General features: G+C 38.8%; 1 protein-coding gene across 1 annotated transcript in view; it reads left to right on the forward strand.

Moving 5' to 3' along the window:
• Positions 1-7,472: 7,472 nt before the first annotated feature.
• The window catches only part of gcgra (glucagon receptor a), a 34,346-nt gene continuing 23,645 nt past the window's right edge, over positions 7,473-18,173 (forward strand). The window contains exon 1 of the mRNA XM_068718729.1: positions 7,473-7,730. The gene's annotated coding sequence lies outside the window, so the exon portion shown is untranslated. The remainder of the gene's footprint in view (positions 7,731-18,173) is intronic.

Genomic DNA, 18,173 nt, shown 5'->3' on the forward strand with positions numbered 1-18,173 from the left:
CGGCCCCTGGCCAGCACACAGAGAGACACATGGAGAATGAGAAAGAAGAAAGTGCAGCATGTGGCTTAAGTAGACTACAGAGTGGAGGCACACTCAGGCACACCTGCCTTCAATCTGCACCTGAATAAAAGAAATAAGCCATTTTCACAGCAGCCATTTTGACATTGCATTGCTGGGTAAACACAGGTGTAATTGATTAAATGAATTATGATGCCATTCTATTCATAGTGTCAGAGCCATTCCATTGAGCCAACATGCACAATAGGGCCCTGGCCCAACTAAATGGAATGGGGCCACAATTCATGAATGTTATTAATTCCACCTGTGTTTACCCTGCAATGATGTGTCAAAATGGCTTCTATCAAAAGGGCCTATTGGCTCACAGCAAAAGTGTTGTAGAGTATGTGGCTCATCCATGCAGCTAAAATCTGTCCAGTGTTTATTGAAATCACATGTCAGAATGTGTGAAAGAACCCAAAGACAGAACAACAGAAATTTGGAAGATAAATGATCCCATATAGTCAGATCTAAACACCAAACATTCGCCAAACGTTCTTGAGGGCGATTTTAAGAACAGACTTAGGAAGATATTTCCGAGTGAGGCCCAAAGTTACACAGCTCTTCTGTGTTTTTCAGCCCCTTCTCTGCTGCCCTCTGTAATGGTTTTGAGAGATGGATTTGGCTGTACCAGAATTCTGCGTGCGTCATGGCATAAAAGAGAAAGACAGCTGGAATTAGAAACAGGGCTGAAAGCACACACCCTGGAGAAACTGTCATCAATCAAAAACCTTGCTGCTGGAGATGCGTGAACGTGAATGACTGAAGCAGAGAGAGAAAAGAAACAGAAAAAAACAGGAGACCTTCTTTTTAAACAATATGTCCAGCAATTGATCCCAGGGCAGCAGTTAGAGCTTTACATTTATAGTTTATGTTTCATTATCTTATGTTTAACAGATTGTCTCAAAATCAGTGCAGCTGTCGCTTTAATGTCAATACTTTCAGAGCATTAGCTGTATGTGTTAAGCTTCAGAGGATGAATAGTCATTTGGGTGAGCAGCTACTGAGCTTCCTCCTTTTAATGGGATTTTTGACGTAAACATATACAGACGAGCTAACTGTGTGGCATGTAGCCAAAATAGGAAGGATGGGCATCCCACCAGCTTTCCACCCATTATTACAATTATGGCTCTCTAAATATGCAGTAATTACAATAATTATGGCCTTTAGTTAGCCTTTAGCTTACTAACTAACGAACAAACAAACATCCCATAATAACAAGGTATTAATCAAAGCTTAATCCAGTTAGCCATCCATATCGGAAAAATATAGACAAGCGCAGTCTTGTTTAAATAAGAACAATTTTAAGGAAGAATAAGGATTTGAGAAAGACGGGCCTTTTTCAGGATGATTTACAGCTTTGTGCTGCCAGTGCCCCTTTGACGGATTTAGAGAACACAACAAATAAAATTGCTTTTGGAGGGCAGCATTGTTGAGATACCCTAAACGTATCATCAGAGATGTGTGGCATTAAACTGCAGTCAGGTTATGTAATAGGGATTGTGTTTCAGTATTTTAATTTTATTTGGCAGCATCAACTTGTTTTGAAGGAAAGAGTTAATCGTTTAATTATGCAATTCATTATCAGTGTCCTAAATTTCAATTAGTTTGTGCCTTCATCTACTCTTTCCATTTTTCACATATAATTACGTTCTCAGTAATCACAGGGCCTGTTAAGTTAAGCAATGGCTCAACGTGGTTGCAGTGGTTTACCTTTCATGAACACAAATATGCTAATCCATGCAAGACTTTTAATTATTATCTATGATCAACCAGTCCAGCTCTCTATTGCTCTCTGTTGAATTTACACCAACACATTGGGATTGTAGAGTAACAAGACATCAAATCTTGATGTGTTTTTGAGATATTTTAGATGCATCTTTGAACTGCATTCAGCTGGAGCTGTCTAGAAAACAAAGCACTTAGTACAATGGAAATAAATTATTGGAAATATAAACCAAGGGTTATTGTTTATTTTTAAATAGTTTGCATTGTTTGCTATAACTTTATCTTCCAAAGCCTACATTTTTTGTTTTAGTTTTCATAAAACCACTGCAAGCGAAACACAACAGAATTTTGGATGAATATAATACAAACCATTCATGAATACTGCAGTATCACTCATATACACCTGGAATATATAAAAGGACCAAGTGCATTTTTAAACTCAATGTGGCTGTCAATGTTTAATATTTCCAAAAGTACATCACCTAATTTAAGTTTTGTTAAATAAGTTGTAGATAATTCCTTTGCAGTTGTCTGCAATGAACTTTGAGATGTTTCTGGAAGACTGAATGATTTAATACTGGGAGCTTTTGATTACATATAATTAAAGAAAAATGTTGTTGAGCTTTTTCTATCAATTTGCAAGGGCAAATCTTACTGGGCTGCTCTTTTGTCTGTGTTTGTATTATTTACTGGAAACTATGAAACCACTTATCCACTACTGAAGTCTTTGAGGAGAGATTTGACTTTGTCTGTAATGTGAACCCTGCTGGATGTAAGAGTGAGTTGGCAAAGCATTAAGTTTACAACATGAAGGAGGAACAAGGGGGAGTAAAAGATAGGAGTAGGGAGATAACAAATGGCTATTTTTACACTCAGGGACATGGTCCAACTCTGTAACAGGAGCTGCTGGGCTCTATTGTACCCCTTTAGTCCAACGGAATAAACACCTGCCGCTGTTCTCAGAATAATTATACACACTGTTTGGGCTGCCCTGTCAGGGAGCACAGAGCTTTTCAAGAAACCTTATTTCTTTAGACTCCATGGTTAAGGTTATTCCAAAAGATGCTCTGCGATGCAATGGATCCTTAAAATGGAAACTGAAAGGTGAATTTTGTTACATGCACTTTGTTTGATCTAAAAGTAGATTAAATTAACTTTAAAGGATCCCAAAACACATTTTCTAGAGTGATGTGATCCTCAATGAACCCAACATTTTCTGCCAAAGTTAGAACAGTTTCTTCTTGTTCTGTTTATGTATTGTCTCTTGTCATGCAATTAAAAAAACAAACAGTTTTGTTTATTCAATATGACAGAATTCTGTGAAGTAAAGCTCATTGATGATATGTTACCATAGACTGTGTATAAGAAGTGGACATAGTCACAGTGACGTTCATTTTGCCATTTTGGCTGTTGCCATTTTGGTTTATGCAACCAGAAGTGACACAAGAGGGTGGAGCTAAGTACAACTCAACGCTGAATAAGACATTTTTAGTCAACCCATTTTTTTTTCTGTAGTATCCTGTAGTTTCATTCAATCCTGTGGAAGGAGAATTGACGTCTGATAGGAAGTGTAGTGAACTCCCCCGGGGGGATCACGCTCTGGCCAGCTGGCTGTCAGAGGTAGCAGGGTGAGAACAAAGCTGAGAGTCTTTGAGCATAACTGTACATCTATCAGCTCCTCTCTCAACACCCTGCCATTACTGCCGATGGAGATCTGGCTGAAGAACACTCAGGCCATCAGCACGTAAATGCTTGAATGGAAACATACGCCTGATTGGCTGTTCATATGTTGCCTTGTTTGGGAATGAATGCACGTTGTCATTACATATTGCTCAGCCACTCACATCACCTAACTTTTTGCTATTACAGTTGCTCAACTACTTCCACTACGAACTATCTTTCTTTTCACGTCAAACTGTTCAGAGTTAGTTAATTTGGTTTGTTGCTTATTTAATTTCTTCTGAATCAGTGAGAATGTTCAAAAGCAAAGGAAATATGTCTTTAAATGTATCTCAAACAGGATATTGTCTTAATGCTGTACTATGCAAAGCATCGGTCTTATTCCCAATATTGTTTTATACAATGGGACATTTTTCAAAAAAATAAATTACATTATTTATTCTGACATACACATTTTTGAGGCTCTATCGAAACAATATTTATTTTTGCTGGTGTGAATTTTTAATCATATATATTTTATTAGCTCTGGAGTACCACGTTGTCATTTAAGTGACCTAGCCTTTGTGGTCAAACATTGACAAAGCCCTGTCAATTGAGGCTCCCTTTTTTAATGTGGTGAATAATGAGGAAGTGAAGCATGAAGCATCTATAGTAAGGTATTTACTGGTGCTTGATTTGACCCATATTTACTGAATGTAGAGTAATTGCCTTTAATTACCTAGAATTCTACCCAATTATAGTATGAAGAAAAACAAGCCATTATATCAAATGCCTCCATCAGACAAAGCTGAAAGGATGAAAGGATTTTTGTATGTTGCTGCGCACTGATCTCATTGTCTCGCATGGAAAGTATGACCTGCCAAATGCCAGTTGAATGGCTCAAAGAGCGTGACCAGACTCCGAAAACAAGCTTGTCTCTGAGGGACAAGAGTCTAGGCCACAGCTAACCCAAACATACAACACACTGCTGCGTACTGCACCACCACCTGTCTATTCATACAGCCAGTTTCCTTTTTTTAGAACTTGTTCACCTCATTGGCGAGAGTTCCCAATAGTTTTCAGGGAAATAAATAATGTGTACAGATTTTATTTTTTTTAAACCTTGTCTGAACACATGTTTATCTCTGCTACCGTGTAGCCCACTGCAGAAATTTGCATAAGCTATTTATTCTGATGTAAACAAACACCTTGACAACATGGGAAGGTATTATCTTTTTCATGTGACTCCAACAGTCACATAAAACCTGCTCCTGACTGCTCTGTTATCCTGGCATCTGAGTTTGTTTTTGTAACCTGTTCCAAAACCAGAAAACCATATAATTATCTCAACTATACATCCCGTGTTTACATTGCCTTTTGCAGTGGGACTAATCTCTCTCTTCAAACATTAACAGATGACAGATACATGTGCTGTAATGTGGCTATATAGTGGGCAGAAAATAGAACATAGGAGATAGCAGCCTGCAGAGACATTAGAAAAAGAGAAAGATAGAGAGTTATCTTTGTGTATGTGTGTCTCATTACGCATTAGAAGCCATATTTTAATGGTATGTGTCTCATTTTTAATATCAATTCAGCTGTGTGTCTCTCTGGTGTCCCACTGGCTCCCTCTGTTGGATGGCCTGGAACGGCTGCCCAGACCCTCACTGTCATTTGGTTAATACTTTATGGCTTTTTCATTTGTGCCGGGGTTGATTTTAAAGAATTGTTGGTAATTCCAATTGTTGCTATTCATTTAATTTATTCATTAATTTATTTATCTTTCTATAGGGTATGGATTGCCTCTAGAAAAAAAAAGATACAGATGGTGCCATGATATAATTGTTGTCAAGCAAAAGGCCTTTGCTGTCTAGAATCAAATAGAGCCTATAAATGTGCCAGGAGGCTAATTCAGACGCTATTATTCATAATCTCTCAGGAGTTGGGGGACATCTGTCCAGTTCTTTGCTTCTGCTTTGCGGAGTTTATTGACACATGCAGAAGGTCTTTGAACCCTGTTTAGGGCCAATGTTCATGCAAAAACTGTATGTGTGTGTGTGTGTGTGTGTGTGTGTGTGTGTGTTTTTCAAGAAGAAAGACAATGTTTTTCTCTGGGATTTACTGCAACAGCATGCAGTCGTCTATGCCTTCTGTACCTTATTTGCGATATGCAGTCAGTTAACTGCAAGGCGAGGTTATTGATTAGTTGGGTAAAGGTCCAAAAACTCCCCAGATATATCTGTTGATACTGTAAGGCTCTATAATGAGAAGCTATAAGATTTCCTGATTAAGTCTTGAAATGCCGATGGTATTAGATGCATTTTTACTAGCTCTCTTTCAGTCTGATCCTTTGTGAACACATCCATCTGACCGTAGAGTACAACACAGTCCACAGTTCTTGTGTGATGGATTCTCTTCTTAAAACATAAATTAAGATTCAGTCTAGCATGAAAATCACTAAGGAACACATTGTTTAGATCAACTTGGCATTTCAGTGGTGACCACACCAAATTCAACCCATTTTGTAGTAAATAACTATTCCTGCCCCAAAGCCTTTTAATACAGTAAAAGCTATAGTTCTGTTCTGTATAACAAATGAAATGGTCTTGCCAAAGGTAAAAATACGTATAACCAATTCTTGCAAAATAATAGCTGAGTGCTTATTAGAGGTGTGACCGAAACCTATTTCTGCTCAGTAGTTTGACATTTTAGAAAACACATTTCCTTACTTTCTTGCCAACATTTAGATCAGAAGATCTAAAACTACCGCTCTCACTGAAGAGTAAAAACAACAAATGATGTGACGTTTAACCAGGGTTATGCCGGGCTATTTCAGGGCTCGGACCAGTAACTCTGTGGAGTCGCTGCTGGTGGCATCGATTATCTCTAGAGGTGCTGTGAGGCAGATTTTGTTACCTTTGGACAGAGCCAGGCTGTTTCCCACTGTGCAGTCCTTATGCTAAGCTAAATTAACTGGCTGCTGGTGTAACTTAATTAAGTTACCTTTACAGACGTGAGTATCTTCTAATCTAAGTCTGGACAAGAAAGCAAACAACATATTTGCCAAAGTGTTGAGCTTTCCCTTTAATGAGTGTTGTACATGACATTTATTGAGTCCCCTCAATGCACATATAGTTAAGCTGCGGGCTAAAGACCATTCTCAACAGAATTGCATTGCTTGGCAACAACTTGGGTCCATTTGCATATCATACATGGCCAATAAAGCTGATTCTGATTCTGACGTTTACTTCCTGTCAGCTGATGACATTCACATACACCGCAATGGCAAATGCACTGGGACACATCTGGAATATTTATGTTTACAACTGTGAACTGGTCTACAATGGAAAAAAAACCTAACAAACAAATAAACAAGTAGACACAATCCTACAGTGAATATTAATGGAAGACCAAAAACTTTATTCATACACTGATCAATATAGAGATTTTGGGCTACGTTGCTTCCGTAACATCTTTCATGTGAAAGGATAGCATCCAGAATACACATTTAGGTGATTATTTAATTACACTTTGTCTATTTGTGTCTGTATAGATTTTTTCCTAAATTCATTAAAAGTTAGCATGAAATAAAACCTCATTTGCACATATATTTTGTATGGCTGTTGACAGTATTTTGGTTATGAAAATGTAAGCAAATTAGCACTTATGGAATGGGACCAAATTAGCATATTCAAAGATACATTTTCATACAACTTGTAATACCAACAAAAAAATTGCCAATAATGTCAGTAATCAACTAAGAAAGTTTCATGGTGATATTGATTCAAGCTTTTACTATTTTTACATGGGGGTGCAGTCCAGCAAATCTTGTTGCTTTCAACAATCCATGATGGTCAGAAATCTGTCAATATGTGAAATAAACTCAAACACACACATTCGACGCCCCTGGTCTTGGGTCTAGTGTAACCCCCCCACCCATCCCTCTTACATCACACGGACCAAGGAGCGCAAGTTAACAGCGGCGCGACTCGCGCTCATTCAGACCCCGGTGCCAACTGCGACCAGAGCTCAAACGTTTACTCTTTTTAAATTTAATTTCCATTCAATCCTTTTGTTTCAAACGCAAAAACAGTTAAAGGTATATACAGTCGCTGACAGGACAGAGGACTTCTTCCCAACGTGAAGCTGAACGCACGCGGTAATTTATTTTGAAAGTTGGATTACAGCGGAGTCACTTGAACTGAGAGGAAATATTGTCTGCCAATGCTGCCCAGAAGATGAGCAGTACAGATTGGGGACATCAGCGGAATCCCGTGCTGTCAACGGTAATTTGTTTTCCAATTATTTAATCTGATGATATTCCCACGTGTGCTTCAAGTGAAATATCACTAACTTTAAAACTGATTATAGGCTATAGAAAACCTCGCGATAAAACTGCTTCTCCATAGGGAAATTGTAAACATGTTTATTTCGAAGTGCGATTTAAACGACTTATTGAGTGCAGCATTGACGTTTTTGGTCACTTAATAGGCTTGTGATTTTTCTTCTTCTTCACATGTTGAGACTATAATTTCTGGAATCAGAATTCCAGCAGCTGCAGTTAGTGTCACTTATCGCTACTGTTCAAACAGCCTCTGTCTGCTTCCCTGTCTGTCAAACCACACGTGTGTTTTAGTTGAGTGGATGTCAAGGTATATCTACAATAATGCACTGTTACCTAGGTTAACATCACATTGACTGTTAAAGCACCCATGAAACACAACTGCACCATCTCTTAAACTATTTTAATTAGAAAAATCAGTTTGTGCTGCATAAACGAAATATGTTATGTCATTAAAATAAAAAATAAAAATGTACAATGTAGCCGCTTCATGAGGAGAAAAAAATAATCAGGCTGCATAGGGTTGAACACACTCAGCATATTACAATGCAGAACATTCTACAAATACTATGATGCAGGATGTAACGTTAAAGTAATTTGGATGCTGTAAATTGTTGCATTTTATTCTGTGGTAAGGTGTTTCTGTTATTGTGTCCACCCCGTGTACTGTACAATGAAAGCTCTTTTGCATTCTGCAGACCACATCAGCTCAGTCAAATACATCAAAATTAAAGACAAACAAATTAAGATTTTGAATAGTTATTCTGCCCTCTTTGTGCAATATATTGTATTTCTTACAGAATTATGAAACATGTTAAAGCCTAAAACTACTGAGGACGTGTAGGAGCTCAAGACTTTCAACAAATAATTAACACGACATGTTTGCATTTCTTATTTATACATTTATTTCACAAAGAACTTTTCTTTTCTAAGGCATATTGTAAATATATATATATATATATATATGTGTATATATATATATATATACACACACACACACACACACACACACACACACACACACACACACACACACACACACACACCATGGGCATCCTGTGCTGTACATTAGACAAATGTGTCTAATCATGTACCAGGCAGAATAAACACATTAGTGCTTCGCTGTGTACACTTTGTGTACATGATGTACACTGAATAAATACAAATTAATTGGTATGGGAGTTAAATGTCTGGGAGTGATTTTGATCCTAATTAGAGCCACTTAGGCAGCATCACAGAAAGGGAGAGAACAACATGTCTCAGTCCCTTGTGTAACTTGTATTCCACCTCACAGAGTGAGCTAATACATGGACCTATTGTTAGGTAAACACCTCTCACACCCCAACACATCTGTTGCAGTGATATGCACGCCTCTTGCTGAAGCATCAGCCCCTGTGCATACAGATGCACTCCATGAATGAGTGATGGCTCGCTGTATGGTGTCTTTAGTGGTAATCTACAAACATTAGTGGCTGGTACAGGTGCTTCAATGCATACAAAATACACATCAGTGCAGTTTTGTGATGCATAAAGAAATCCTCTGCTGTCTAAGTGCTACTTTAATCAGCAGGGTGAACTTTTCTCAGTCGTGAGTTCCATTATGCATGTGGATAAATATGTGCCGATTCGGGGTTAGGGGATGCATTTGTTCATTTGACCCTCATATAGATGCAGCACAATGTGCATTTGAAAAGCTCGCCAGCTAAATGACTGAGAATGTGATGCGGCGCAAGGGGCTAACACTGATAGCAGTGAGTGCTTTCTGACCTTTTCACCCTTTAGAGTGCTGTATGTACCTCTTTCCACAGAGTGTGAGAAAAGATGCGTTGATATTCAAATGACTGCACTCTCCTTGCTCACTGTGTCTGTGTAATTTTGCGCCTGAAGGAAAACAGCATCGGTATCATATAGTGTGATCTCAGCTGTGATTTGTCATCAAGGTGCGAATGCTTTTATGTGGTAGGAAAACTATTCTTGTTCAAAGCATGGATACATACACTGCTGATGGCTAATGCTGTGGATGTTTGCTTTGTTAGAGTGAGGTGTTGTGGTCTCAAAGATCCACATGTTATCTCAGCAGAAGGCCACAGAGATGAGTAATTACAGTTGGTCGCAGTTGACTTACATACCGTTAGTCTCATATGATGACGGTGCAAGGTCTATTCGTCAAAATTAGTCATTAAGTCTTACATTGAGCCTTCAAGACATATTTATTTAGGACTTTGTCAAGAAAGGAATGTTAAAATCTTAAAGAATCACAGTGGAATCAAGAAAATTGCACTTTTATAAACGTTTTGAAAGAAAGTGATTTGTATTGGAGTCAAGTGAAATAGTCGTACCCAGCTGGTAGATTTGTGCCTAACAAACTTTTATAACCGATTAAGGGACTGTATGATAATGACTGCGGGGGTGAGGGAGGGCTAAATTATATGCTTCACTCCACAGGATTATTTAAGTTTTCCCTTGACTCTTTGATATGTCAAAAATAATATAACCATGTTAAAAGAGCAGTGTGTAGGATTTAGTGGCATCTACTTTTATGTAACCAATTGAAAAGGAAATCTTAACTTCACATACACTCGTTTATAGAAGAAGAATATAAAAAATGATGGGGAGGCATCCAGATTCAGGTCAAACAGACATACACTATATCACAGCGCTGTCTGCAGAGCACTTTAGGGCTTTCTTTGTCCACAAACCTGTGCTTGTCCTGCACGTCTTTGATCTGTAAGTCGCTGAGTCGAGCACTCAGGCTGCAGAGACAAGAGTTATCCCGTCTGTAAACATTCAGCTTTGTGGCTGCTGGAGAAATATGGTGAAGACGTCCAGTGAGGAATAAATCAAAGATGGGGAGGACACATGACAGAGATCAATGGTTCTCTGAACTTGAGTGCATAGTACATCTTTACCAATGATTGCCACTTAGAAACGTCTTGTCCAACACTTTGAAATGCATTCGGTCGCTCCATGAAGGTGTATGGCACAAGATGATTGGCATCCTTCAAGATTGAGGTTAAAGAGAGGCGAATGCTTGAGAAGGGAAGAGAGAAGACATATCTCTAATGTCTCGCTGCCTTGTGTGGTTCCCTGAATATGAGCCATCTAACAAGATGAAAAAGGAGAAGAGAGAAACACAATGGCTCTTTGTGTTTCTTTCTGTACTCCATTCTGCTAGAAAGAATGAGATTGAAACAAATTGCAATTGCAATTACAAAGGATACAGAGGGTCACGACATCCTCAGCTGGATGATGACCTGTGGTGGTGCGGTGGACAGGTGTGACGGGGGTGTCAGCAGCCATCAAGTGACTATGGATGTCCATAGTGCTGCTCTACAGGCTGCGGTACGAGCGGACCCCTGCGACAGACCCAGGAGGGCTAAGAATAGCTTCCACTACAAAGAGCTGTCACTCTGGATTGTAACAGAGTGGCGATAAGGGTCGGTGTGGATACCGCCGCTGGGCTTCACTTAGCCATGTGTGCCACTCAGCTCATAACACCTATGTACCTCTGTAAACACACCCATACTGTATGTGTGCACATAGGTACATGAGAATCAAATAATAACATTCAAAGATAGGGACAAAAGTCATCACCTCAGAGATGATGCATGCACCTTTTTTCACTTGTATTTCATACAGTTTGACATTCTTGAATCAAATGATATTGGTCAAAACAATTATAGTCACTTTTAGAGTAGACTTCATTTACCATTGATTCACATGAAAAAAACAAAACAATATGTGCACACTTTCTTTCCTTCACACTCTCAGAAACACTCATGTACTGTACATGTTCATGTACACAGTGTCTAAATACACAATTGAGCGGGAAGAATCAGAACCAATCCCTTCCTGTTAGTGGCAGGAAACATCTACCGCTTACTGAATAGAAATCGACTCCCATGTTGCTTGGGGCCACAATTTGATGGCCGATTTTGGTGTCCAACTTTCAGGTACGTGCTGGGTTAAACGGATAAGTTAAGAGTTTATTAAATCACACGCAACAATGTGCCAGTGCTGTCACTTCCTCTATTGAAACCTCTTCTTGTAAGGAGCTCTTTACCTCTAAGAGGAAATCAAATTACTTATTTGTTTTTTATCGAGCAATAAACGGATGCACTTACTATAGCAACAGAAAACCACTTGAGATAGTGGAGGACACACACAGTGGTTTGCTAACGCCATTGTTGTTTTTTTAAAAGGGATGTTTTTTTATTGAGATACATCAGAATAGACATGTCACACAGCGCAGAGTGGGTTGTGCTCTGAGCGGTGCCTTGGCTCTCAGGTCTCTGGTCAGCGTCGGTTGCCTTTCATTCTCAGAAATCAGATATAAAGTGCAACACATTCCATCACTTACTTTGGTCTGGGTGGCTGCCAACGGCGTACCTTCCTGCCCTTGTGAACAAATCCAGACAATGTTTGGATGCTGCTGGCTCTAAAGTGGAAAAACGACAAGATTAATCAAACGGACCGAGTCATACGTCCCCGCATGGCGGACAGCTTCAAATGTTTCTGCAGCGTCGCTCAAAGGGAATCAGCGCTTGAGCATTTTTGTCAACAAAAAGGAGCTAAAAAGTGTTGTTATTTTTTAACTTGTATTTTATATGTTTGTGTTTGTAAGTGTGTTTTACCACTGTCAGAAAACATTGTGGCATTCCTTTTTCCACTTCCACACAAACTGAACATAAGAAACCTATTTAATATCATAAACAACGTGCAGTGCTCTGGAGAAAATCATTGCATCGATTCATTCTTGGTTTTGTAATTGGTTTTCATTTTCAGCTTTACAGCACGAAGAGTCACCACATTCCCTTTGGCTATCAGCTACCAGCCACTGACACATGTAAATCCTGTCTTCACTCAATCAGTTCAAGAAAATCCCACAACGAATAGTTTGAGGATTATAGCATCCCAGTGTGTGTGAGGTTCACTGTAGTTAGAGCTGGCACAGTTAATGGAAGTAGAGAGATTCATTTATGCACTATTTTAGTTCAATACCTGCTCGCTGTTAATGTTGCTGTCATTAATAATGGCTCATTCTTTAAAGGGAAGTCCTGTTTGTTCATGAGCTGTTGCAGAAAAAGAGTTTCTGCAGTTTGTGCCCTTTCTCGCATTTCAAGTATGATTATTACATGAGCACGATATTGGTTCAGACATTGTAACGTACAGTTAGTATTATTTATTAACTTCAACAGAAAATTGTACTCCCCAAATGGATGTATGTAGATATAGACACAATTACACTGCAGCTGTTTTGCATAACTTTTCAAAAGAGAGCAAAACAATTTTTTGACATATTTGTTGAAACAGGTGTTTCCATGGTAGCATGAGACTGACATTTGAGGGCGTTGCTAGGAGATGCCATGACTGCAACACCTCATGGTCTTGTATAAGCAGCCAATGTTGATGCAAGATGTTTTTTAACAAGCTCACATAGCGGTGGTTATATAGCATTTGGCAGGACGCGTAGCGCTAATAACATTGTATTTCGCTCAGGAACAAACAGTGCTCAAATCACAGATGGTCATAACAGCAAAAAGCAACAGCTAACAGCACCAGCTGGTTCACTGTGTGTCTGCTTGAACTTTAGTGGTTTTATTAACTATTTTTAGTGCCCGCCTACACAGACATTAGACCTATCAAATTACAGTACCAGCATTATCAGCCAGAACAAAGATAATTCACGCCCACCTACCAATTTCTTAGGATTTTTTCATTTTCTTAATTTCAGTTTGACTTTATGTTAATATACAACTCTATTTTGGGGTTGGCAGATCACACAGAGCTGATAAGAGCGAGACCTTATTTCAGGCATTATAGGACATGGTGCTCCAAAGTCTGTGTTGCTTAATTTGGTATGAAATGTTTGTTTGAAACAAGACATTTCTTTCTTATGGGTAACCTCAAACTAGCCAGCTAGGATTGCATGATAAAAACAGCAACTTATAACTTAATTAGGAAATATTGTAAGTATCTTGAAGTCCCACATTTTAAACTGTCAACACGTTGATTATATAAAATGAACAAAGTATGGTGCTGAGAGTGGAGAGCCAGAGGTATTTGATACTTTAACTCAATGCATGTGGACCAATAATAATTTAGTGCTCCCTCCCATATGTTAACACTTAACATAACATACTTGGGTCTCTGGTAAATTTCACTCTACAGACAATCAACCTGCCCATTAAATTCAATCAAAGATAATGTTTTGTCGACTGAGTTATCTACTTCATAGGTCGCGACTGGAGTTATCTCAGAGGACTCAGATAAATCATGTTGGTCTGAGAGCAGCCAGTGGGTTGTAATGATGGAAACACATCACTTGTGCTGTCTTGTGCTCTGAGATGAATCACACAATCAGGCTCAATGTGGCTTATGTGATTACTCACTAATGACCAACCTACACACTCCAGTGTTGACTGAACAAGGCACGGGGCTATTCCCGGGTCATTGTTGGTCAAGTTGGAGATCAGATTTAAGAGTTTGAAAGGGGGCAATTGTGTTCATATCACGGCTCACTTAACCTGCCAGTCTTGTGGGAAGTAAAATACCTCTTCGGTAAACACGTAAACATTTCCATGCAGGGTGGAGAACAGAGCATAGAGATTTAACGCGGGATAATCAATACCAGCAGAGGAAGATAAAAGAGTACAAAAAGGTTTTGCTTTTCTCTGAACTGCTTTGTAAATCCCCGGAGGAGGTAACGGTATTGAGCCATTTTCTGTTTGCTCAGATCCACACTGTTAGGCTCTAAAAATAACCCCTCCTCTCTCACAACTTGTGTATGGGTCGAGGGTCAAGTGTAGCTGCTTTTTGCTCCCCAACATGGCCTATTATCACAGTACAGAGCACAAACAACAGTCGCTTTATCTCATCAACTGCTCAACTGGAAACTGTTGCAACTATGCCTTTGCCATGGGCTTTGAATCGCACGCCAAACACATGACAACTTCTCCTGCCACAAACAAATTATCTGTAAATTCTGGTCCACCGCTTATGATAGAGTGAACCTTTTTTTTTTTTTAAAACAGTTCTACGCTAACTTTTGTGATTTTCACTTTTTTTTATGAAATGACTACATAAGGTCATTGATTTAAATATCAGGTGCTTCTGTTGCACAATTGGATGTGCCTAATCCTTCACCAAGCATATAAAAAGACTAATCTTTTGCAAGGCTTCACAGGAATAAAAACACTCAAACAAGGGTGAAAGCAAATAAAAGCAACAATGACAAATATATCTAAAAATGGTAGATAAAGTAAATTGTTTTCAGATTATAGTGATTTACATTAATAATACAGAGAAAGAGCAGATTGATTTAAACTGATTTTATGTCCCCAGGCATATAAGTAGTTTCCATCTGTACGAGTCAAAAGAAACAAATCAGGATGGTTTGCTGTAAATTAGGTCCTCATGCGACAAACAAAAAGTCTGAAAGAAACTCAAGAGAAAAAAGGAAAAACACAAACATAAAGTAGCTGCTGATTATATCCTTTGAGTCGGAAAGAAAGCAATCTTTTAACTTCTAGTGTTTTTGGTTCCAAATGTAATTTAAAAATCAAACTGTCGCACAGAACAGAACATTTGAAAAACAAAAACAAATGGTCTGACAAGGGTAATTGCTGCCCAGTTTGGGGGCTCTGACTGCAAAGGTCTGATCACAACTGTGATCCCAAACAACCACAATAGTAGTGAAGTGCAGTATATTTCTTGTTATGTTTTCAACACCTAAAAAACAGCTAAAAAAGCCAAACAACCCTTCCACTAAACCACTGCTCATGAAATGGACCATGACTTTAGACTATTCATTATAGGTTTTGCTTCCAACTGAGCTCCAGAGCGTCATTTGGCCAAGAGACCTCAACCAGAAAATGTGCCAGTATAAAATGATGAAACCACAGGAGGAGTCTTGGCTTACTTTCCCCCCAGCTTTGAGGAGAAGACGTGTTTGAAAATACACATGAACTTTGCATATAGTCGCAGGAGTTGCGTGTGTGCATTTTAATACAAGATAAAAGTGTATATGAGCACAGTTCATGCACTGTGAGCTATGCAGCATACAGTATTCACAGGAGTGGAGATTACTCCCACCAGAGGGAGAGATTTATTTTTGAAACTCAGGTTCACAACACTGTATAATACAATTTAGAAATATGCTCTATAGGCATGTAATAAGAATATATAGGACATATAAACGCATCTCAGGGAAAAACCTGTTGTTTTATTGATAATGACACATGTTATATGACATTAAATGTTCATATGATACCGTGATAACTCTTAATCTTATTTTTTAAATTGCTTGATGTGATATGAAAACCGTTAACAATTTTAAAGTTTGAAATTTCAAACAACACAACACCTTCAGTAGACTTAGAGTAAATGTAAAAGTTATTCCAAATGTCCATAAGTGATTTCAGTAGTCACAGCTGCAGTGCTGCTTATAATTAGTGCTGCAACAGCTAAACAGTTTGGAATGAGGGCTGGATGTAAATGAAGGGATTTAAATTACAAACAGTTACAGATTGATGTCTTCCAGAGGAGTGTGTTTTTGTCTGTGTTAACTTTCGATGAATGAAGCTTTTCTCTTCAGTTTTCCTTGGCGGTGATTGTTTGTCAGAGTTGAAAAACAACATGTCCGCCTGCATGCGTCACCGAAGAGACTGCTGATGTCAGTGTGTTTTTGAGCTCGAGGGGCGGGACTTGGGCCTCCACATGTTGTGTGTACACAGCAGGAGACATTGGCCTCCATCACACACACACACGCACACACACACACGCACACACACGCACACACACACTCCTTGCTGAGGGCTGTCAAAAGAACACCGGAAACACCCTCTAGCTGTAGTGCTCATTTAGTGCTTAATCAACACGCTGTACAAAAGCATCTCTTACAAACATTGAAATATTGTTTTGGCTCACACAAAATTCGCCAAGAATAACATTTACAGGATGAAGTAATTTATTCATGTCTCTGACAGTACCCTGCCAGCCATATGTGCTATTTGCTGCACATTATAATCTACTGTGTGTGATCATCATATTTTAGACATTCATCTGTACAGTATTAAGTTATCTAAGAAAAACATGTTAATGTCACGCCCTGCTTCTAACGTTTTCTGTGGAAAAATGAGACTAAAGGTTGTGTGATGCTTGAAAAGAAGTAGTTCAAGTTGGAATGAACTACTTCTTTGTCCAACGTCCTCAGAAATCAGACGTTTTTAGAGTTGTTTCAAACAGCCACACTCATCTTAGTTTAGCATGTTAGCATGGTAACTTTTGCAAGCATAAAAGTCAGAGTTCAGCTGAGACTGATGGTGTCATTAGTTTTGCAGGTATTTAATCAAAAATCAAAATGTTGGACAAATTGAAATTGTGACCACCAACATGATTACAGTTCATCATGAGGGCGACATGAATATCTTTATCAAATTTGACGACCATTCATTCAATAGATGTTGAGACATTTCCCTCAAAAATACAAATAATAACATTGTGGTAGAGGGAAGGTCAGGGATCACCAAATTCAGCCTCTGGGCACCATGAATCCCATTTTATGGCAATCCATCTAATCTATCCTTAGAGCCATGGAAAAACAAAAACAGTTTGTGATGGGTTTATGGGTCAAGATGCATTAAAAATAGAGCTATAATATAAAAAAAACTATTATAACTGTGCATGTTCTTTCTGCATGGGAACAACTCCAAAGAAGTGACACAAACAAGCACTGAAAACGTTCACTTTGAATTAGAAACATAATAGATCATTTGATTAATTGCCATCATATCATGCTGATAAATAGGTATGCCAAATCTGTAGGTTTTCTGTTGGGCGTCCGCTAAAATGTGGTCTGTATTGAGTCCGAACACACCTGGTGAAAATTTATATGCAAGACAAAGATAATTCATGACCCCTCTCACCTGCCTGTAGCTGCACAGTGATTCATGTCTGTCGTCTTTACAGCTCTTTCCTGTCAAACCTCCTCTCCCCTCCTCCAAAGAGCTGCCATTAGCTATGCTGCGTTGACGTTAACTAAACACATCAAATATTCATTGCACACCAGCAGCTTCTATGGAGTATTATTTATGTTCTCCACAGGCCTGTGTTCAACTACTGAAGGTTCTTTCAGGAGCTCAAGACAGCCTCACACAACATCTATCCAACAGCACAGCAGATCTTATCTGCAAACATATGAGCAAGTGGAAGACGGACACATTTCAATTCAATCCACCTCTCTTTGCATGTCCTTTTATAGCGTGTTTGGTTATCATGATATTATCACCCAGAGAAGCTGTAGAAATACATCTACAGCAGTAAGACATGCTGAAAGTTTTGCTCTGTGTGACTCTTCCTGTCTTCCTGTCTGTTGTACTTCATCCAG

Source organism: Cebidichthys violaceus, unplaced genomic scaffold (assembly GCF_023349555.1).
Source record: "Cebidichthys violaceus isolate CVI_PGR_0920_01 unplaced genomic scaffold, fCebVio1.0.p SCAF_23, whole genome shotgun sequence".
Classification (NCBI taxonomy): Eukaryota; Metazoa; Chordata; class Actinopteri; order Perciformes; family Stichaeidae; genus Cebidichthys; species Cebidichthys violaceus.